Source organism: Bos indicus x Bos taurus, chromosome 16 (assembly GCF_003369695.1).
Source record: "Bos indicus x Bos taurus breed Angus x Brahman F1 hybrid chromosome 16, Bos_hybrid_MaternalHap_v2.0, whole genome shotgun sequence".
Lineage (NCBI taxonomy): Eukaryota > Metazoa > Chordata > Mammalia > Artiodactyla > Bovidae > Bos > Bos indicus x Bos taurus.
Genome location: NC_040091.1, coordinates 21,583,889 through 21,606,797, shown reverse-complemented (window position 1 = coordinate 21,606,797; position 22,909 = coordinate 21,583,889).

Genomic DNA, 22,909 nt, shown 5'->3' with positions numbered 1-22,909 from the left:
TCTCCAGGCAAGAATATTGAAACGGGTTGCCATGCCCTCCTCCAGGGGATCTTTCCAACCCAGGGACTGAGCCCACGTTTTCTTATGTCTCCTGCATTGGCAGGCATATTCTTTAGCACTAGTTCTCCTGGGAAGCCCATCAATCACACTATTAGACTTCTGCAAATAAAATACTACTCACTTAAAGAGAAAGTGTAGAATGGCTATTTGTGAATTTCCCAGGAAATTTTGTCACTAACTCCTCAGTTTACAGAAGCCTCTCATCTTCCCTAAATAGAAATCCCTTGCAGGCTGCAAAGAGCTAGGATTTAGCTCTGCAAACACATTTGTGTTGGAATTGAAAACAAAATTGAGAATGATGTAGCTGGTGTGCAGAAAGCAGACTCATGACACCACCATGATGTGGCCATTTGGGGAAGTGCTGCCTGGGGAATCTTAGCACTAAGGATGTAATGAGCTGGATGGAACCACAGCAAAGGATCCGACAGGCATATGAAAGGAAGCTTCAAATGCATGCCCCGTGATACATGAAGTGCTCTTTATTCTGGCCCAATAGACGGTCTCCCTGCAAAACCAGACTTTGGTAAAGTCAATTTCACATGTGAGTTAGCCTCTGCAATCTTTTCCATATGTGAGTTAGGCTGGGCAGTCTTTCCCAAAGTTAAGGTTCAATTTTCAGGGTAAAAGCTTATAATTTTGAAATAATGACAATAACTTGAATCACCCTGCTTCTACCTTTCTGAATACCTGAGGTCCTGGGACCCAAGGGTAAAAACCATCTGTTTAACCACAAAAACCGTCAGCAGCATGAGTAGAAGGAGAGGCAGGTCACGGACTGTCCTAGGGACAGGAGCTGCTTTTCAGGTCAGAGAAGTCCCAGCACTGAGCATGGGTCCTGTTACAAATGTGGTTAATTCACAGGTACTGAACTGAGCTGAGCCAGAGCTTGAGCTAAGGTCCTTTAACTAGAAATTCTTGCCTCTTTGCATGAAACCAGGGAAAATAACATAACTCAGCATGCAAATTCATTGTAAACATTTCATAAGAAAGCACTTCATAAACTACAAAAGACTACTCTGGAAATATCAGGGATGATGATGGGTAATGAATGGGCTGGTGACAAGTATGATGACATTGAGCAAAACAATGATGATACTATTAAAAAGATTCTCATGTCTGACTATGAGCCCCTAGACTGTGCTGATGTTACTATTATTTCCACAGTTGGGGCCCTACCAATAAGACACCATACCAGGGTACCGTATGTGGCAAGGACACTGAAAAAGGGCTCTTGTCTGCTGGTACTGGTTTTCTTTTTGTGAATGAAGAGAAAGCTACAGCTTCCAGAACTGCCAATCAATGACATTTTGATTACCTCCCAATTTGTTTCTTCCATCCCATTTGGTAATGTTCTATATTTGTATGTTTTCTTTGAAAAAGGTAGACCCCACTTCGGGAAAAAAAAATCTAGGGTTGGACAAGTTGCTTTAATCCAATTGGTGCCAATGAGAAATGTCAAATGATTATGTTTACTGTCTTTGTACCAATTTGGCATGAATAAGGTTACATGCTAAGCCTGAGCTCTAGCAATTCATTAAACTAGGAAAAATTAAGAAATTTTTCTTTTTCTTTTATGTCATGTCTCTACTTCCCAACTCACTCACATCACATAAACAACCATAAGGCATTTATCTCTTTATATGCCAATGCAAAAATTGAAAGAGAAAAATAATTTCCAGTAAAATATAATCTCTTATATTAACTCATTGTGGGGCTTTCAAACAGCCTTAAAACAACTCTAAGGTAGATAAGACCAACATATTATTCACTTTATTCAAGGGAGAGAAACAAAGGTCTTAGTATTTAATGTAACAATTTGAAATCAAGATGGTGTTAATTGGGAAAACAAAGGCTGAAGCACTTGTATTCTAAGAGTACTGTCAGCTCTCTTCTCAAGCATTTGGTTTCTTGCAAAATAGGAATCAAAGTTAAATAAAATCTGGTGGAAGGGCCACATTAATACCAGACATTCATCGATGGACTGCAACTTTGCACTCTTTAGAGGAATTATAATAAATTTTTTAAAAATTTAGATTAGAATGTAAAGCCTATCTACTAAATGAAAAATAAAGGACCAAAGAGGGCTGGATGCTTCTCCAGACAAGTCCGTGAAATCAATGTTAAGGTCATTGCTTTATGCCCAAATTGTAAGGACCCGGTAGTGGGCAGTGAGGTATGTTCAGAAGCAGGAAGGGGCGGTTCCAAGATGGCGGAAGAATAGGACAAGGAGAGCACTTTATCACCCACAAATTCACCAAAGGATCATTTGAATGCTGAGCAACTTCCACAAAACAACTTCTGAATGCTGGTGGAGGGCACCAAGCACCCAGAAAGGCAGCCCATTCTCTTCAAAAAGACATAGGACAAACTATAAAAGACAAAAAGAGAGACAAAAGAGTTAGGGATGGAGACCCATCCTGGGCAGGAAGTCATGAAGGAGGAGAAGGTAACAGTAGGAAACCCTCTCACAGGTGGGTCTGTGGGGAGTTTTGGAATCTCAGAGGGCACCATAACTGGGAGGGAAAAAAACACAAAACCCACAGAATAGGTGTCTAACTGCAACTGCCAGTGGAGAAGTAGCCCAGATGCTCACATCTGCCACCAGCGAGCAGGGGCTGGACCGGGAGGTGTGGGCAGCATCAACGGTCCTTAGGGTGAGGACTGGGCTTGAATGCCCTGAGGACAATCTGAGAGAGCTAACCCAATCTGAGATAGCACCCCAAACTGTAGGATCAGCAGAGAGAAAAAAAATGAGAACTTTCCTGCGAAAGGCTCTAACTCACAGCCTGGGCTGCTCACAGAACAAAGGATTGAGCGAATACCAAATGAGAGATAGCTAGCTGCATACAGGCCCCTCCCCCCATCTCCCCTACCAGAGGCAGAGAGGCAGGCCTGCGCCAGAAGGCAAGAAGCTGCACCAATCTCCGCCCAAGAGACCAGCATCCTCCACCAAACTGTGAGCAGACTCTCCATTGCTCACCACGTCTTCCTGGGACCCTGGATGGTTGACATCTGCCAGGAGGGTTGCAGCCAGAGATCAGCCCCCCAGAGGAGATACATGGCACACCTGAGACAGTGCTCTCCCGGCGCGCCTGGGAAACTGAGCGGCCAAACCAGGGAGGTGATTAAGACACATGGTCTGCCTGGGACAGTCCGCTTGCCAAGCACCTGGTTGCCTGAGGTGCTCGGACCTGGAAAGGGCACAGAACGCGTGCCCAACCAAGTCTGTGCCCTTGCGGATTACCCAAGAACCTGAACCTGAGTGACTTAGACCTGGGAAGTGCACGAAACCCAGGGCCCGCTTTGGATCATGCCCTGCAGAGCACCCTGGAGCCTGAGCAGTGTAGACCCAGAAAGCACACGCCAGTGTGGGCTGGGGCAAACCCACTGTGGTCCATACACTGCAAGAACTCCCCACACATGCCAATGATATTTGTTTTCAGTGTTCCTCCCTCCCCACAAAACAACTGAACAAATGAGCCTAAATAAGTGACCACCTTTGCCCCTTGTGTCAGGGCAATAATTAGACCCCAAAGAGACCTGCAAAAAGAGGAAGCCAAAATAAACAAGAGGGAACCACTCTGGAAGCGACAGGTGCAACAGGTTAAAACCCTGTAGTTAACTTTGACTAAGCATTGGAGGGGGCCTATAGACCTTGAGAATCCCAGGGACTGGGGAGTATGGTGGGCTGCCATCTATGGGGTCGCACAGAGTTGGACATGACTGAAATGACTTAGCAGCAGCAGCATAGACCTTGAGAACAAGTAAAAGCTGAAACAAGGAACTATCTGAAACTGAACTGATCCCACACTGCCTACAACAGCTCCAGAGAAATTCCTAGATATATTTTTACTATTATCACTTTTTAATTTTTTAAATTTAAGTTCATTACTCCTTTAATTTTCACTTTTATAACATATTACCTTGCAAAAAAAGACACCATTTTTAAAGCAAATTTCATAAATATTTTTAATAATTTTTGTGAATGATTTTGTTTTGTATTTTTAATATTGTATTTTTGAGAGTCTAAACTCTACTCTCGGAGAAAGCAATGGCACCCCACTCCAGTACTTTTGCCTGGAAAATCCCATGGACGGAGGAGTCTGGTGGGCTGCAGTCCATGGGGTCGCTAAGAGTCAGACACGACTGAGTGACTTCACTTTCACTTTTCACTTTTATGCACTGTAGAAGGAAATGGCAACCACTCCATGTTCTTGCCTGGAGAATCCCAGGGATGGGGGAGCCTGGTGGGCTGCCGTCTATGGGGTCGCATAGAGTCGGACACAACTGAAGCAACTTAGCGGCAGTAGCAGCAACCTCTACTCTAGATTTTTAATCTTTGCTTTTTGGTATTATGAATTTTATGCCTTTAAGAATCTAAATACCTTTCTGTATCCATTTTCACTAAGAGGTGTGATTAGTGGTTTGATTGCTGTCTCCTCTTTTGACTCTCCCTTTTCTCCCCCAGGTAACCTCTATCTCCTCCCTCCCCCTTCTCTTCTCTACTTAACTCTGTGAATCTCTCTGGGTGTTCCGGGCTGTGGAGAACACTTAGGGAACTGATTACTAGCTAGATTGGTCTTTCCCCTTTTGACTCCTCCCTCTTCTCCTCCTGGTCACCTCTATCTCCTTCCCCTCTCTTCTCTTCTCTATGTAACTCTATGAATCTCTCTGGGTATTCCTGTGGAGAACACTTAGGGAACTGATGACTGGCAGATTTCTCTCCCCCCTTTTGACTCTCCCTCTTCTCCTCCTGGTCACCTCTATCTCCCTCCTCCCTCTTCTATTCTCCATGTAACTCTGTGAACTTCTCTGTGTGTCCCTCATTGTGGAGAATTGTTTCACCATTAACCTAGATGTTTTATCATCTTCTGTATGAGTGGAAAAGTCTTGAGGTTATTGTAAGAATAAGACAGAAAGCCAGAGGCAGGAGGCTTAACTCCAAAACTTAAGAACATCAGAGAACTCCTAATTTCAAGGAACATTAATAGACAAGAGTTCATCTAAAAGCCTCCATACACTGAAACCAAGCTCCACCCAAGAGCCAACAAGTTCCAGAGCAAGACATACCATGCTAATTCTCCAGCAAAGCAGGAACACAGCCCTGAGCATTAAAAGACAGGATGCCCAAAGCCATACCAAATCCATGGATACCCCAAAACTCACTACTGTACACTTCATTGCACTTCAGAGAGAAGAGATCCAGCTTCACCCACCAGAAGACAAAAGCAAGCTTCCGTAACAGGAAACCTTGACAAGCCACTAGTCCAACCCCACTCACAAGGAGCAGGCTCCACAGTAAAGAGGAACCACAAACTTGCAGCCTACAGAAAGGGCACCCCAAACACAGCAATCTAAACAAAATGAAAAGGCAGAGAAGTATTCAGCAGGTAAAGGAACATGATATATGCCCACCAAACCAAGCAAAAGAGGAGGAGATAGGGAGTCTACATGAAAAAGAATTAAGAATAATGATAATAAAGATGATCCAAAATCTTGAAAACAAAATGGAGTTACAGATAAATAGATTAGAGACAAGGATAGAGAAGATGCAAGAAAAGTTTAACAAGGACCTTGAAGAAACGAAGAGTCAATCAATAATGAATAATGCAATAACTAAGATCAAAAGCACTCTGGAGGGAACCAACAGTAGAGTAACTGAGGCAGAAGATAGGATAAGTGAGGCAGAAGATAGAATGGTGGAAATAAATGAAGCAGAGAGGAAAAAAGAAAAAAGAATTAAAAGAAAAGAGGACAACCTCACAGACCTCTGGGGCAATGTTAAACGCCCCAACATTTGAATCATAGGAGTCCTAGAAGAAGAAGACAAAAAGAAAGGCCATGAAAAAATACTTGAGGAGATAATAGTTGAAAACTTCCCTAAAATGGGGAAGGAAATAGCCACCCAAGTCCAAGAAACCCAGAGAGTCCCAAACAGGATAAACCCAAGGCAAAACACACCAAGACACATATTAATCTAACTAATGAAGATAAAATACAAAGAGGAAATATTAAAAGCAGCAAGGGAAAAGCAACAAATAACATACAAGGGGATCCCCATAAGGATAACAGCTGATCTTTCAACAGAAATTCTTCAGGCTAGAAGGAATGGCAGAACATACTTAAAATGATGAATGAGAAAAACCTACGGGTTGTAATCCCTTGCTGGGATTACTATACCCAGCAAGGATCTCATTCAGATATGAAGGAGAAATCAAAAGCTTTACAGACAAGCAAAAGTTGAGAGAATTCAGTGCCAGCAAACCAGCTCTTCAACAAATGCTAAAGGATCTTCTCTAGACAGGAAACACAGAAAAGGTTAATAAACTTGAACCCAAAACAGCAAAGTAAATGGCAATGTGATTGAACTTATCAATAATTACCTTAAATGTAAATGGGTTGAATTCCCAAACCAAAAGCCAAAGACTGGCTGAATGGGTACAAAAACAAGACCCTTATGTTGCTGTCTACAAGAGACCCACCTCAAACCAAAGGACACATACTGACTGAAAGTGAAGGGATGGAAAAAGATATTTCACGCAAATGGAGACCAAAAGAAAGCAGGAGTAGCAATACTCGTATCACATAAAATAGACTTTGAAATAAAGGCTGTGAAATGAGACAAAGAAGGATCAAGCCGAGAAGATGATATAACAATTATGAATATATATACACCCAACATAGGAGCACCTCAATATGTAAGACAAATGCTAGCAAGTAGAAATGGGGAAATTAACAGTAACACAATAATAGTGGGAGACTTTAATACCCAACTCGCACCTATGGATAGATCAACCAAACAGTAAATTAGCAAGGAAACACAAACTTTAAATGATACAATGGACCAGTTAGACCTAATTGATATCTATAGGACATTTCACCCCAAAATAATGAATCTCACCTTTTTATCAAGTGCACACAGAAGATTCTCCAGGATAGATCACATCCTGGGCCATAAATCTAGCCTTAGTAAATTAAAAAAAAAAGTGAAGGGCTGGAAAAAGATTTTCCACGCAAATAGGGACCAAAAGAAAGAAGGAGTCACAATACTCGTATCAGATAAATTAGACTTTAAAACAAAGGCTGCGAAAAGAGACAAAGAAGGTCACTACATAATGATCAAAGGATCAATCCAAGAAGAAGATATAACAATTATAAATATATATGCACCCAACATGGGAGCACCGCAGTATGTAAGACAAATGCTAACAAGTATGAAAGAAGAAATTAACAATAACACAATAATAGTGGGAGACTTTAATACCCCACTCACACCTATGGATAGATCAACTAAACAGAAAATTAACAAGGAAACACAAACTTTAAATGATACAATAGACCAGTTAGACCTAATTGATAGCTATAGGACATTTCATCCCCCCCCCCCCAAAAAAAAAGACTGCTCACTATGGCAATTATTGAAGCTGACTTAGGGTGACATAGAGGCTTATTTCCCTTTACCCTTCTGAGTTCTTAGCTGAGGATCTCTGTAAGAAATGACAGAATAGCAGGACAAAATCAAACAGAAGTTTATTAACATAAAAAAAATAAAATAAAATAAAAAGGAAGCAAATTCTAACACAGATTACAACATAGATAGACAAAAAAAATAATAAATGCATCTACTCTTCTCATATTCCAAACCACTTTTTCTTATTTATTTATCCATGTCAATCTCTGTTTTCTGACCTCAGCTAATTCGTTCTTCATGCCAATCATAATATCCTAATGGTATACATTAGCCATTCTCTACTTCCTTTCTTCAAGTGACCATTACATTCTACTCATGAAGTACTAAATCAGGGTTGAGTGAAGTCACTCCAGGTACTTCAGCTCAACATCAGCACTGCCTTTAAACTGAACTCTATTGTTGCACAATGGATAGTGCTTTGGACTTCTAAATTGCACTCTATACATCCCATGTAATTTTTCCATCAGTAGAAAATACTCAGCTTGCCAAAGAAAAAAAAAAAAAGGAAAAAAAAATTGAAATCATTTCAAGCATCTTTTCTGATCATACTGCCATAAGATTAGAGGTCAACTACATCAAAAAGGCTATTAAAAATACAAACATATGAAGGCTAAATAACATACTTCTGAGTAACCAACAAATCATGGAAGAAATCAAAAAGGAAATCAAAATATGCATAGAAACAAATGAAAATGAAAACACGACAACCCAAAACCTATGTGATTCAGTAAAAGCAGTGCTAAGGGGAAAGTTCTTAGCATTACAAGCTTACCTCAAGAAACAAGAGAAAAATCAAATAAATAACCTAACTTTACACCTAAAGCAACTAGAAGAAGAAGAAATGAAGAACCTCAGGGTTAGTAGAAGGAAAGAAATCATAAAAATTAGGGCAGAAATAAATGAAAAAGAAACAAAGGAGACTATAGCAAAAAATCAATAAAACTAAAAGCTGGTTCTTTGAGAAGATAAATAAAATAGACAAACTGTTAGCCAGACTCATCAAGGAAAAAAAGGAGAAGAATCAAATCAACAAAATTATAAATTAAAATGGAGAAATCACAAAAGACAACACAGAAATACAAAGGATCATAAGAGACTTCTATAAGCAACTATATGCCAATAAAATGGAAAACTTGGAAGAAACGGATGAATTCTTAGGAAAGTATAACCTTCCAAAACTGAACCAGGAAGAAATAGAAAATCTTAACAGACTCATCACAAGCATGGAATAGAAACTGTAATCAAAAATCTTCTAACAAACAAAAGCCCAGGACCAGATGGCTTCACAGGTGAATTCTACCAAAAATTTAGAGAAGAGCTAACACCTATCCTACTCAAACTCTTCCAGGAAATTGCAGAGGAAGGTAAACTCCCAAACTCATTCTATGAGGCCACTATCACCCTAATACCAAAACCAGACAGAGATGCCACAAAAAAAGAAAACTACAGGCAATATCACTGATGAATATAGATGCAAAAATCCTCAACAAAACTCTAGCAAACAGAATCCAACAACATATTAAAAAGATCATACATCATGACCAAGTGGGCTTTATCCCAGGGATGCAAGGATTCTTTAATATTCAGAAATCAATCAGTGTGATATACCACATTAACAAATTGCAGGATAAAAACCATGTGATTATCTTAATAGATGCAGAGCACATTTATGATAAAAACTCTTCCAGAAAGTAGGCATAGAAGGAACATACTCAACATAATAAAAGCCATATATGATAAACCCACAGCAAACATTATCCTCAATGGTGAAAAACTGAAAGCATTTCCCCTAAAGTCAGGAACAAGACAAGGGTGCCTACTCTCACCACTACTATTCAACATAGTTTTGGAAGTTTTAGCCACAGCAATCAGAGAAGAAAAAGAAATAAAAGAAATCCAGATTAGATAAGAAGTAAAATTCTCACCGTTTGCAGATGACATGATCCTCTACATAAAAAACCCTAAAGACACCACCTGAAAATTACTAGAGCTAATCAATGAATGTAGTAAAGTTGCAGGATATAAAATTAATATACTGAAATCCCTTGCATTCCTATATGCTAACAATGAGAGAACAGAAAGAGAAATTAAGGAAACAATTCCATTCACCATTGTGACAAAAAGAATAAAATACTTAGGAATAAATCTTCCTAAAGAAACAAAATACCTATATATAGAAAACTATAAAACACTGATGTAAGAAATCAAAGATGGCACAATTAGATGGAGAAATATACCATGTTCATGGATCGGAAGAATCAATATAGTGAAAATGAGTATAGTACCCAAAGCAATCCATAGATTCAATGCAATCCCTGTTGCTGCTGCTGCTGCTGCTGCTAAGTCGCTTCAGTTGTGTCCAACTGTGTGCGACCCCATAGACAGCAGCCCATCAGGCACCCCATCCCTGGGATTCTCCAGGCAAGAACACTGGAGCGGGTTGCCATTTCCTTCTCCAATGCATGAAAGTGAAAAGTGAAAGTGGAAGTCGCTCAGTTGTGTCTGACTCTTAGCGACCCCATGGACTGCAGCCTATTAGGCTCCTCTGTCCATGGGATTTTCCAGGAAAGAGTACTGGAGTGGGGTGCCATTGCATTTTTCACAGAACTAGAACAAATAATTTCACAATTAGTATGGAAATACAAAAAACCTTGAATATCCAAAGCAATATTGAGAAAGAAGAATGGAACTGGAGGAATCAACCTGCCTGACTTCAGACTATACCTCAAAGCTACAGTTATCAAGACAGTATGGTAACTTGGTAACACCATACACAAAAGTAAACTCAAATGGATTAAAGATCTAAATGTAAGATCAGAAACTATAAAACTCCTAGAGAAAAACAGGCATAACACTCTAACATAAATCACAGCAAAATCCTCTATGACCAACCTCCCAGAGTAATGGAAATAAAAGCAAAAATAAACAAATGGAACCTAATTAAACTTAAAAGCTTTTGAACAATGAAGGAAACTATGAAGGTGAAAAGACAGCCTTCAGAGTGGGAGAAAATAATAGCAAATGAAGCAACTGACAAAGAATTAATCTCAAAAATATACAAACAGCTCATGTAGCTCAATACCAGAAAAGTAAATGACCCAATTAAAAAAAAAAATGGGCCAAAGAAGTAAATAGACATTTCTCCAAAGAAGACATACAGATGGCTAACAAACACATGAAAAGATTCTCAACATAATTCATTATCAGAGAAATGCAAATCAAAACCACAATGAGGTAACATCTCATGCTGGTCAGAATGGCTGCTATCAAAAAGTCTACAAACAATAAATGCTAGAAAGGGTGTTCAGAAAAGAAAACCATCTTACACTGTTGGTGGAAATGCAAAGTAGTACAGCCACTATGGAGAACAATGTGGAGATTCCTTAAAAAACTGAAAATAGATCTGCCATATGACCCAGCAATCCCACTGCTGGGCATACTAACTGAAGAAACCAGAATTGAAAGAGACACATGTACCCCAATTTAATCACAGCATTGTTTACAATAGCTAGGACATGGAAGCAACCTAGATGTCCATTGGCAGGTGAATGGTAAGAAAGCTGTGATAAGCTCAGCTATTAAAAAGAATACATTTGAATCAGTTCTAATGAGATGGATGAAACTGGAGCCTATTATACGGAGCGAAGTAAGAAGGAAAAACACCAGTACAGTATATTAATGCATATGTATGGAATTTGCTGCTGCTGCTGCTGCTAAGTCACTTCAGTCATGTCCAGCTCTTCACGACCCCGTGGACTGCAGCCTACCAGGCTCCTCTGCCCATGGGATTTTCCAGGCAAGAGTACTGGAGTGTGTTGCCATGGCCTTCTCCATATATGGTATTTAGAAAGATGGTAATTATGACCCTATATGCGAAATAGCAAGAGACACAGATATAAAGAATAGACTTTTGGACTCTGTGGGAGAAGGCGAGGGTGGGATGATTTGAGAGAATAGCACTGAAACATGTATATTGCCATATGTGAAATAGATCACCAGTCCAAGTTCAATGCATGAAACAGGGCACTCAAAACTGGTGCACTGGGACAACCCAGAGGGATGGGATGGGGAGGGACATGGGAGGGGGGTTCCGGATGGGAGACACATGTACACTGGTGGCTGATTCATGTCAATGTATGGCAAAAACCACCACAATATTGTAAAGTAATTGGCCTCCAATTAAAATAAATTAATTAATTAAAAAAAAGAAGAAGAAGAAGCAGGAGAGTCCTGGGGAAGCTCTTAGACTCTCCAGTCACAGAGATGGGTCTGATTCAACCACAGGAAAGTTTTGTATCCTTGTTAGTCTCAATAATTAATAGTGTGTCTACATATGTGGCCCAAAGGAAGTTATCATTGTTAAGTATCAGTTATCACTTTTAAAGGGAAAAGACATTTGACTAGAAGGCTGGAACTTGTGTTCCCATCTGACAAATTAGCTGTGTTATTTGGAGCAACTGAATTAAACTTTGTGGGCCTCAGTTTTCCTATTTGTAAGGCTTAGGTTAGTACTTTCTCTGTCATTTAGGACTTTTGCAGTTGTAAGTGGCATGAAGATCGACCAAAATCTCTCCAAATGACAGAGTATTTATTTCCACATGTCCTGGAGAAGTCTAAGTGCTCACTGAGGCACGAGAAACTTAGAGCTCAAGTAATGGCATCAGGACGTGGTTTCTGTCTCCATTCATCCTCTCACTGTACAAGTTCAGAAAGTCAACTCAGCACAAGAGCTGCAGCAGCATGAAAATACATGATAGAGCAGCATGAAGATTAAATGAGTTGAGATTCATAAAGTGCTTAAAACTCTGCCTGAATACGTATTCTGTGCTCATTGAAGGGGAACCAGTAGTATTATCTGGCCTGAGGCATCCCAGAGACAAGTTGATGAAAGTAGCTCTAGAACTTAGCTCTTTACAGATCTTGTCTAACAGGGTAGAATGGCCCCTGAATGTCCCAGAAATCTGAGCACATTTTTATGACATCTCCAGCCTCTGAAGGAATTTATTCTTTTTTAATTATTTTTAAAATTGTACCATAATTTAACCACAAAATTGTACCACAAAAAATAAAAAAATAAAATTATTTTTAAAATTGTAAATACATGCACCATGGCTTCTTTATCCATTCATCATGACCGTTGTTTTAAAATTTATTTTATTTATTTATCTGATGGCACCAGGTCTTATCTGTGGCATGTGGGATCTTTAGTTATGGTATGTAGGATCTAGTTCCCTGACCAAGGATTGAACCCAAGCCCCCTGCATTGGGAACTTGTAGTTTTAGCCACAGGCCACCAGGGAAGTCCCTGAAGGAATTTGTACATATCCCTAAATATTAAATTTTGATTGGTCAGACCTGAGTCAGAAGAAATCTGTAGCAGACACTGTTGATCACTTATATAGCACACATCTGGCCCCTTCCTCCCTGTTGAAAGAAATTTGAGTCTGATCAAATGTCCACCTCCCCTGTAATAATACCTCAATCTAAGCCAATCATGATGATCTCATTCTTCCTATCAGACATTGGTTAAGACATGAGTATATGACACAAGTTCAATCAGTGGTATATGAAGTCAGTTCTGCTGAAGGAGTTCTGAAAAGCTTTCAGAATACTATAGTTTCACATGGCTGTGTAGTCTCAGATTTGTTAACCATGTTGAGTGATAGGAAAAAGACTAACTGGAAAATGTGGACTGACTCTAACTCAGGAAAAATGGAACTGAATAGAGAATCATCTTATTCCCAAGCTTTTTGTATCGTTCTAGGCTAAGATGTACAAAAGTGAGCTGTAAGCTCTGAGAGAAGAGAACAAATTTGCAGAAACTCACAGCTGGCCAGGAATATCATAAAACATCAGCCAGAGACTTATTGGACTGTTCCAGGTAATGTCATAATTTAAAAGGTTTTAGTTTAGTATTGAGAACCAGATTTTATAAGAAGCATACTCCATAATCTACTTAAGATGGGATATGCAGTACTTTAAGAAGCGTGCTAAGCACAGGCGGCCGAGAGGAGCCACCCCACATCCGAGGTCAGGAGCAGAAGCCGGGAGTACCCCATGCCTGAAGGGCGGCAGCCAAGAGGAGTTACCCCACTTCCGTGGTCAGGGGCAGCAGCCAAGAATACCAGACTGCAATGGTGCAGGAATGGCCGAGAGGAGCTACCCTGTGTCCGAGGTCAGGAGCTGCAACAAGAGGAGTTACCCCGTGTCTGAGGTCAGGGGCGGTGGCCGGGAGGAGATACCCCACGCCCCTAAGCCTGAGGCCAGGGGCGGCGGCTGGGAGGAGCAACCCCATGCCCAAGGCCAGGGGCGGTGGCCAAGAGGACCAACCCCACGTCCAAGGAGCCGTGGCTGCGTGGGCGCAGGAGGGCCTAGAGGAGCTATCCCACTTTGAAGGTCAGGAAGGGCGGCGGTGAGGAGATACCTCTCGTCCAAGGTAAGGAGCAATGGCTGCGCTTTGCTGGAACAGCCGTGAAGAGATATCCCATGCCCAAGGTAAGAGAAACCCAAGTAAGATGGTAGGTATTCCAAGAGGGCATCAGAGGGCAAACACACTGAAACCATACTCACAGAAAACTAGTCAATCTAATCACACTAGGACCACAGCCTTGTCTAACTCAATGAAACTAAGCCATGCCCGTGGGGCAACCCAAGATAGGCGGGTCATGGTGGAGAGATCTGACAGAATGTGGTCCACTGGAGAAGGAATGGCAAACCACTTCAGTACTCTTGCCTTGAGAACCCCATGAACAGTATGAAAAGGCAAAATGATAGGATACTGAAAGAGGAACTACCCAGGTCAGTAGGTGCCCAATATGCTACTGGAGATCAGTGGAGAAATAACTCCAGAAAGAATGAAGGGATGGAGCCAAAGCAAAAACAATACGCAGCTGTGGATGTGACTGGTGATAGAAGCAAGGTCTGATGCTCAAAGAGCAATATTGCATAGGAACCTGGAATGTCAGGTCCATGAATCAAGGCAAACTGGAAGTGGTCAAACAAGAGATGGCAAGAGTGAATGTCGACATTCTAGGAATCAGCGAACTGAAATGGACTGGAAAGGGGGAATTTAACTCAGATGACCATTATATCTACTACTGCGGGCAGGAATCCCTTAGAAGAAATGGAGTGGCCATCATGGTCAACAAAAGAGTCTGAAATGCAGTACTTGGATGCAGTCTCAAAAACAACAGAATGATCTGTTTGTTTCCAAGGCAAATCATTCAGTATCACAGTAATCCAAGTCTATGCCCCAACCAGTAACGCTGAAGAAGCTGAAGTTGAACGGTTCTAAGAAGACTTACAAGACCTTTTGGAACTAACACCCAAAAAGATGTCCTTTTTATTATAGGGGACTGGAATGCAAAAGTAGGAAGTCAAGAAACACCTGGAGTAACAGGCAAATTTGGCCTTGGAATACGGAATGAAGCAGGGCAAAGACTAATAGAGTTTTGCCAAGAGAATGCACTGGTCATAACAAACACCCTCTTCCAACAACACAAGAGAAGACTCTATACATGGACATCACAGATGGTTAACACCGAAATCAGATTGATTTTAAAAAAAAAGCAATCATATTGATTATATTCTTTGCAGCCAAAGATGGAGAAGCTCTATAGAGTCAGCAAAAACGAGACCAGGAGCTGACTGTGGCTCAGACCATGAACTCATTATTGCCAAATTCAGACTTAAATTGAAGAAAGTAGGGAAAACCACTAGACTATTCAGGTATGACCTAAATCAAATCCTTTATGATTATACAGTGGAAGTGAGAAATAGATTTAAGGGCCTAGATCTGATAGATAGAGTGCCTGATGAACTATGGAATGAGGTTCGTGACATTGTACAAGAGACAGGGATCAAGACCATCCCCATGGAAAAGAAATGCAAAAAAACAAAATGGCTGTCTGGGGAGGCCTTACAAATAGCTGTGAAAAGAAGAGAAGCTAAAAGCAAAGGAGAAAAGGAAAGATATAAGCATCTGAATGCAGAGTTCCAAAGAATAGCAAGAAGAGATAAGAAAGCCTTCTTCAGCCATCAATGCAAAGAAATAGAGGAAAACAACAGAATGGGAAAGACTAGAGATCTCTTCAAAAAATCAGAGATACCAAAGGAACATTTCATGCAAAGATGGGCTCGATAAAGGACAGAAATGGTATGGACCTAACAGAAGCAGAAGATATTAAGAAGAGATGGCAAGAATACACAGAAGAACTGTACAAGAAAGATCTTCACGACCCAGATAATCACGATGGTGTGATCACTGACCTAGAGCCAGACATCCTGGAATGTGAAGTCAAGTGGGCCTTAGAAAGCATCACTGTGAACAAAGCTAGTAGAGGTGATAGAATTCCAGTTGAGCTATTCCAAATCCTGAAAAATGATGCTGTGAAAGTGCTGCATTCAATATGCAAGAAAATTTGGAAAACTCAGCAGTGGCCACAGGACTGGAAAAGGTCAGTTTTCATTCCAATCCCAAAGAAAGGCAATGCCAAAGAATGCTCAAACTACTGCACAATTGCACTCATCTCACACACTAGGAAAGTAATGCTCAAAATTCTCCAAGCCAGGCTTCAGCAATATGTGAACTGTGAACTTCCTGATGTTCAAGCTGGTTTTAGAAAAGGCAGAGGAACCAGAGATCAAATTGCCAACATCTGCTGGATCACGGAAAAAGCAAGAGAGTTCCAGAAAAGCATCTATTTCTGCTTTATTGACTATGCCAAAGCCTTTGACTGTGTGGATCACAAGAAACTGTGGAAAATTCTGAAAGAGATGGGAATACCAGACCACCTGATCTACCTCTTGAGAAATTTGTATGCAGGTCAGGAAGCAACAGTTAGAACTGGACATGGAAGAACAGATTGGTTCCAAATAGGAAAAGGAGTACGTCAAGGCTGTATGTTGTCACCCTGTGTATTTAACTTATATGCAGAGTACATCATGAGAAATTCTGGACTGGAAGAAACATAAGCTGGAATCAAGATTGCTGGGAGAAATATCAATAACCTCAGATATGCAGATGACACCACCCTTATGGCAGAAAGTGAAGAGGAACTCAAAAGCCTCTTGATGAAGGTGAAAGAGGAGAGCGAAAAAGTTGGCTTAAAGCTCAACATTCAGAAAATGAAGATCATGGCATCTGGTCCCATTACTTCATAGGAAATAGATGGGGAAACAGTGGAAACAGTGTCAGACTTTATTTTTCTGGGCTCCAAAATCACTACAGATGGTGACTGCAGCCATGAAATTAAAAGATGCTTACTCTTTGGAAGGAAAGTTATGACCAACCTAGATAGCATATTCAAAAGCAGAGACATTACTTTGCCAACAAAGGTCCATCTAGTGAAGGCTATGGTTTTTCCTGTGGTCATGTATGGATGTGAGAATTGGACTGTGAAGAAGGCTGAGTGCCGAAGAATTCATGCTTTTGAACTGTGGTGTTGGAGAAGACTCTTGAGAGTTCCTTGTACTGCAAGGAGATTCAACCAGTCCATTCTGAAGATTAGCCCTGGGATTTCTTTGGAAGGAATGATGCTAAAGCTGAATCTCCAGTACTTTGGCCACCTCGTGTGAATAGTTGACTCATTGGAAAAGATTCTAATGTTGGGAGGGACTGGGGGCAAGAGGAGAAGGGGATGACAGAGGGTGAGATGCCTGGATAGCATCACTGACTCGATGGATGTGAGTCTCAGTGAACTCCAGGAGTTAGTGATGGACAGGGAGGCCTGGCGTGCTGCAATTCATGGGGTCGCAAAGAGTCGGACATGACTGAGCGACTGATCTGATCTGAAGAAGTAGAAGATTACAAATTGAAAAAGGAATTGAATATGTTAACTACTTTGCCAAGTTATCCTTTGAAAGCAAAGTAACTAATTAAGATTATGGTAAGCTCTTAGTCCATTCCAAAGGGGATGAGCCCCGGGTGTTCTTTGGAAGGAATGATGCTAAAGCTGAAACTCCAGTACTTTGGCCACCTCATTGGAAGGGTTGACTCATTGGAAAAGATTCTGATGCTGGGAGGGATTGAGGGCAGGAGGAAAAGGGGACAACAGAGGATGAGATGGCTTGATGGCATCACCAACTCGATGGACGTGAGTTTGAGTGAACTCTGGGAGATGGTGATGGACAGGGAGGCCTGGCATGCTGCGATTCATGGGGTCCCAAAGAGTCGGACACGACTGAGTGACTAAACTGAACTGAACTGAAAGCTTTGTCACACAGATGTAATGATTCATCCCTAGGATATTTTTGAAATAGATGTGTAAAAGAACTAGAAGTGGGCTACCCCTGTGATATTTAAAAAGCACTCAGTAAATAATTGGCCTATTCTAGATTTTCTTCTTTCCATAAAACAGTTAAGGGCAGTTTGTTACAGTTTCTTCTGAATGAGCTTTAGGTGGCCGATGGCACCCCACTCCAGTACTCTTGCCTGGTAAATCCCATGGATGGAGGAGCCTGGTAGGCTGCAGTCCATGGGGTCGCAAAGAGTTGGACACAACTGAGCGACTTCACTTTCACTTTTCACTTTCATGAATTGGAGAAGGAAATGGCAACCTACTTCAGTGTTCTTGTTCAGTCCTGGTGGGCTGCCATCTATGGGGTCACACAAAGTCGGACACGACTGAAGCAACTTAGGAGCAGCAACAGCAGTGGTAAAGAATCTGCCTGCCAATGCAGAAGACATAAGAGATGCGGGTTCAGTCCCTGGGTTGGGAAGATCCCCTGGTGGAGGGCATGGCAACTCACTCCAGTATTCTTAACTGGAGAATCCCAGGGACAGAGCAGCCTGCCAGGGTACAGTCCATAGTGTCTCAAAGAGTCAGTCACCAATGAAGCGACTTAGCATGCACGCACATGAGGGATCTCTAAGTGTGTGTAATACTGGGGGACAGTGGTCCGGGGGCTTGAGTCTGTAGGCACTACAGGCAGACATTAGATCCTCAAAAACAAAACTCATCAGTGTCATGGATAGAAACTTCAGCTCAACCTCCCACTCCATAACAAAGGAATTACTTACCTGGCATTTGTGAGAAAGAAATGCATCTTGTGAGAAGTGACCCAAGTTGTAAGATTGTAAGAACCTAACATTTTAACATCACACACATGCACACACTCCCACTCAAATGTCCATATAAAGGACGTCATTAAAAAAAAAAAAGAAGTCCTGCATAAGATTGAATTATTATTCACAGAAATATCTATAGCAGGTATAGAATTTCTCATCCTCTACCGTCAGGCATTAATTTGGTTGTTTTTCTTCCTTGATTTTCAGACTCCAGTTTCAAATCACTACTGGAGCTGCCACTTCACTGCATCAAAACCCTGATACATAAAGCCTGGGTTGTTTGGAAAATGTCTAGCATGAATCGTGTCAAGCCACTGTCTTTTACGCATTTAGCTTTTTAATTGACTTTGCATGCATCAGCTCTGCCTTCCAGTAAGCAGACACAGTTCCCAGGGATTGTCAAAAGACGCCTGTCTCCAGAGCAGATCTAATCCAGTTGGTGCCATTGAAAAACCTTAAATGGCAGCTTTCAGCTTATTTGCAAAAACCCTCTTGGCTCAGGTTACATTTTAATCCCAGTTGCTATATCAGCTTTATGGAAGCAGGGCGGGGTGGACTTAGGGGCGGTTGTGGGGGGGTTGTTTTTGGCTAAGCTTTAGTTTTTCTCTTCTGTTATGTAAATTATTAACTCAAGCAGAATCCTATAATGGGGGGAGGAGAGTAGAATCTACGTCTGGTGGGCTTTCCAGATTTGGCTCCAAACTCCTCACCACTTATTCCTGAAAAATGACTGGAGTATACATACAGATTTAAAGCTCACCACTCTTGCTTTAATGAACAGAGAAGGCTGCAGCCTGCAATAGAGAAACAAGTTTATTTGTAAGTCTTTTTCCAACATTGCCAGGGAAAATTCCATCCTTAAGATACATGTATGGTTTTCCCTGATGGCTCAGCAGGTAAAGAACCCGCCCACTAATGCAGGAGACACAGATTCAATCCCTGGGTCTGAAAGAATGCCCTGGAGGAAGAAACGGCAACCCACTCCAGTAACCTTGCCTGGAGAATCCCATTGACAGAGGAGCCTGGCAGGCTATGGTCCAGAGTAGGACACGACTGAGTGACAAAACTTGCACAGGTATGTGTACAGATCTCCATGGCCCAAGGCAAAATTATCATGTAGTGGTGACATTGAAGCCCTAAGTGACTTTCCCAAGTAAACCACTTAGCTTTGTCACATTTTTTGTATCCACACTCACACTGAGCTTGTTATCCTTGGATAAAATCTCATTCAGATTCTCAGTTCCCTATCCTGTCATATGCTCTGTGAGGGTGTATTTGTCTGTTTGCACATCTAAAAAAATCATACCAATTGTCTTGAGTTTGGTTCCAGTTCATTTTCTACAGAGCATGTGATCAGTCCTTTTTTGCCTCTGAATGTGAATAAAGGGTAGGTGAAGCCATGCAGGGTATGTACCATGCTCTGTAAATAGTAACTCGTTTAATACTCACAATAACTCAGGGAGTGGTGGCTATTATTAGCCTCATTTTACAGATGAGTAAACCTGAGACTCAGATTGTATAAGTGATGCTGTCAAGATCTTCCATCTAAAGAATGACTTGGCCAGGACTGGGACACAGCTTGCCTCCTCCCTCAGACCACATTGCTTGAGGGTCAGACATTTCATTGATCCATAGCGAGAATAGAGCATGGCCAATCCTTGTCTGTTTTTCCTGCCTCATTGCCCTCTGTGTCTGTATTCAATCTAGGCCTGACTCACACAGGACACTGGTTGGGAAATTTAAAGTTCAGTTACAAAAAAAAAAAAAAAGTTCAGTTACAAAAATCTGTTACTCTCATGTCTCAGATTCCACTCTTACAGGGACTTTCCTAGTGGCCCAGGGATTAAGACTTCACCTTCCAGTGCAAGGGTTACGGGTCTGATCTCTGGTTGGAAACTAAGATCCCACAAGCCCTGTGGCCAACAAAACCAAAACTTAAGACAGAAGCAATATTGTAACAAATTCAATTAAACTTTAAAACTGGTCCATATAAAAAAAGCTTAAAAAAAAAAAAAAGGAGATTCTACTCTTACACAAAGCCATCATTTGATAACTTGTAGTGTGATGTGAAGTTTTCCTGGAAGCACCTTATTGCTTTGCATCTCCCAGCCACTCTCACCGGGTGTCATTAGACATATAATCTCTGTGCATTAATCTCTACCCTTATCAAGGGTATCTATTGCAAAAGATACTATTTGCAGTACTCTGGGTAACAAGACGGTAAGGGTCGGCTGTGAGGTTTTATGCGTTGCCCTAACAATGGGCTGCAATGTAATCCATCAGAGCTTTACCCATTGACAAGGTGCCATCTGCACAGCTTGAGGACAACGACATGTCAGGGATTCTACGGGTCCCAAGATGAACATTCAAATAAGCCTGGTGTTTGGAGACAAGAGAACCAGGGCCCAAACCTCTGTCATCTATCCTTAGATGAGTGACATGTCTCTCAAAGCTTAGGTTTCTTACCATGAAGTGAAGACAATAGCATCTTCTGCTGTTGAGTGTGAATGAGAGTAAAGGAAGCAACAGATCTCAGTTCTTCCCTGGTGGCTCAAATGGTAAGGAACCCACCTGCAGTGCAGGAGACCCAGGTTTGATCCCTAGGTAGGGAAGACCCCCTGGAGCAGGGAATGGCTACCCACTTCAGTGTTCTTGCCTGGAGAATCCCATGGACACAGGAGCCTGGCAGACTAAAGTTGATAGGGTTGCAAGAGCCGGACATGACTTAGTGACTAACACTTTCTTTCTGATTCTGGGCGGTGTGCCAAGAATGGCAGCTCTGATCAATATTTGTATTCAGCCTGGTGCTCTCTGGGGAGAGGATGGTGAGCTGATTCTAGGCTGGACAGAATCTATGGTGCCTTGCTCCCTTTGGGATGCTGTAATGGAAATACCACAGACTGAGTAGTTTATCTCTGAAACTAAGATCTCAGAAAACTATGATCATGGCATCTGGTCCCATCACTTCATAGCAAATAGATGGGGAAACAATGGAAACAGTGACAGATTTTATTTTGGGGGGCTCCAAAATCACTGCAGATGGTGACTGCAGCCGTGAAATTAAAAGACACTTGCTCCTTGGAAGCAAAGCTATGACCAACACAGACAGCATATTAAAAAAGCAGAGACACTACTTTGCCAACAAAGGTCCGTCTAGTCAAAACTATGGTTTTTCCAGTAGTCATGTATGGATGTGAGAGTTGGGCCACAAAGAAAGCTGAGTGCTGAAGAATTGATGCTTTTGAACTGTGGTGTTGGAGAAGACTCTTGACAGTCCTTTGGACTGCGAGAAGATCCAACCAGTCAATCCTAAAGGAAATCAGTCCCGAATATTCATTAAAAGGACTGATGCTGAAGCTGAAGCTCCAATACTTTGGCCACCTGATGTGAAGAACTGATTCATTTGAAAAGACCATGATGCTGGGAAAGATTGAAGATGGGAGGAGAAGGGGACGACAGAGGATGAGATGTGTGGATGGCATTACCGACTCGAAGGCCATGAGTTTGAGTAAACTCTGGGAGTTGGTGATGCACAGGGAAGCCTGGCGTGCTGCAGTCCATGGGGTCACAAAGAGTTAGACACATCTAAGCAACTGAACTGACTGACTGAGTAGTTTATAAACAACAGAAATTTATTTCTCATAGTTCAGGAGACTGGAAGTTCAAGATCAGGGTGCCAGTAAAGTTGAGTTCTAGTGAAGGTTGAGTCATGGTAGACTGCTAACTTTTCCCTGTATCCTCACATGGTGAAAGGGGCAAGTGATCTCTCTGGAACCTCTTTAAGGGCACTAGTTGCCTTCATATGGGCTCCACCCTCTTGACCTAGGCATCTCCTAGGCCCCTAACTCCTAATACTATCACGTTGGTGCTTAGTATTTCAACATATGAATTTAGGAGGGACAGAAACATTCAGACTAGTGCACGTAGGTCACTTTGTCAATCACCAACCCTGAGGACCAAGGGCAACCAGAGTTCTATGGAAGCCTCATGCTCCCAGCCCTAGGTAATTCCCAACATACAGGGAAGAGATCTCAAACACATGAAAGACTGAAGAAGCACTAAAAATATATCTCATCAAGTAGAACAGCTAACTAACTGTGATGCCAAACATGTAGGCACCAATAAGAAGGTGGGAATGATGGAGTGATCTGACCCACGTGGGATGGATTAAAAAATGGACAAGACTGTGATACAGGAACCAGTTATTCTTGGGGCAGTTATGTTTGGTATTGTCACTTCTCCTGTGTGATGTAGAAGGATTAGGATGTTGCAAGGCCCAATTCTCTGATGATTCTTCTGTTTTAAACAGA